The sequence below is a fragment of the Elephas maximus genome, chromosome 13 (genome assembly GCF_024166365.1).
Source record: "Elephas maximus indicus isolate mEleMax1 chromosome 13, mEleMax1 primary haplotype, whole genome shotgun sequence".
In the NCBI taxonomy this organism is placed as follows: domain Eukaryota; kingdom Metazoa; phylum Chordata; class Mammalia; order Proboscidea; family Elephantidae; genus Elephas; species Elephas maximus.
This window is the reverse complement of record NC_064831.1, coordinates 92,915,237-92,916,561: the sequence shown is the minus strand read 5'-3', so window position 1 is coordinate 92,916,561 and position 1,325 is coordinate 92,915,237. Positions and strand designations below refer to the sequence as shown.

The 1,325-nt window shown below is 41.6% G+C and overlaps 1 non-coding gene across 1 annotated transcript; it reads right to left on the bottom strand.

Annotated features, from left to right (window-relative positions):
- Positions 1–913: 913 nt before the first annotated feature.
- TRNAQ-CUG (transfer RNA glutamine (anticodon CUG)) lies at positions 914–985 on the bottom strand. The gene has a single exon. It is a non-coding gene; the product is annotated as a tRNA-Gln (tRNA).
- Between the last annotated feature and the right edge of the window lie 340 nt (positions 986–1,325).

Genomic DNA, 1,325 nt, shown 5'->3' with positions numbered 1-1,325 from the left:
ATATTTTTATCACATTGAACTGCTGGATTATAATAATGATAATAAAATAGGAAATAAACCTGTTGCCGTTGAGTTGACTCTGACTCATGGTCACCCTGTGTGTGTCAGAGTAGAACTGTGCTCCATAGCGTTTTCAGTGGCTGGTTTTAGTAGATCACCAGGCCTTTCTTCCAAGGTGCCCCTCGGTGGACTTGAACCTCCAACCTTTTGGTTAAAAGCCACACAGGGACTTCAATAGTGATAATAGCTGACAGTTAATGAGCACTTTCTGTGTACTTGGCACTGATTAAAGTGCTTTACCTGTGTTTATCTTTACAGGTACAATTGCACACATTTTACCTGTTACCCTCTGGACCCCCTGTGGAGGGTTGTTCCCAGAAGGGCAGGCCAGGGCCAGGGCATGTCCTGGCTGCAGCCCAAGGCTGTGTCTATGCTAGGACCTCTTGTTTAGTGCAGCCTGGGGTCAGGAGTGAGCCTGGCGTATAGGCATTCACAGCTGAGATCTGGGAACCCCCCCTACCAAACAAATAGGTTCTTCCCTGGCCAATGTTCAGAGCCATGGTCAGGCCATGAACTTGACAATTTCCCTGGATGTTAGGAAGCCCTTTTGGCAACAATTTCAAGCCTATTCCAAAAAAAAAAAAATGGGCCAAGATTTAAACAGACACTTCACCAAAGAAGATACATAGGTAGCTAATAAGCATATGAAAAGATGCTCAACATTATTAATCATTAAACCAAAAACCAAACCCATTGCTGTCGAGTTGATTCTGACTCATAGCAACCCTATAGGACAGAGTAGAACTGCCCCATAGAGTTTCCAAGGATCTCCTGGTGGATTCGAACTTCCAACCTTTTAGTTAGCAGCCATAGCTCTTAAGCACTATGCCAACAGGGTTTTCTTAAAAACCTAAGGTTCCACTGAGATATGAACTCAGATCGCTGGATTCAGAGTCCAGAGTGCTAACCATTGTACCATGGAACCTGCCTTATTAATCATTAGGGCCATGCAAATTAAAATCACAGTAAGATACTACTACACACCTGTTAAAAAAGGTTAAAATTAAAAAGACTGACAATAATACCAAGTGTGAATAAAGATGTAGAGGAACTGGAACTCTCATATATTGTTGGTGGAAATGTAAAATGGTATAACCATTTTAGAAAACAGTTTGGCTGTTTCTTATAAACATATACCTACCATATGACTCAGCTGTCCCATTCCTGGGAATGAAATCATGTGTCCACAGAGAAACTTGCACATGGAAGTTCATAGCAGCATTATTCATAATAGATAAAAACTGGAAACAGTTTCAATGTTCATC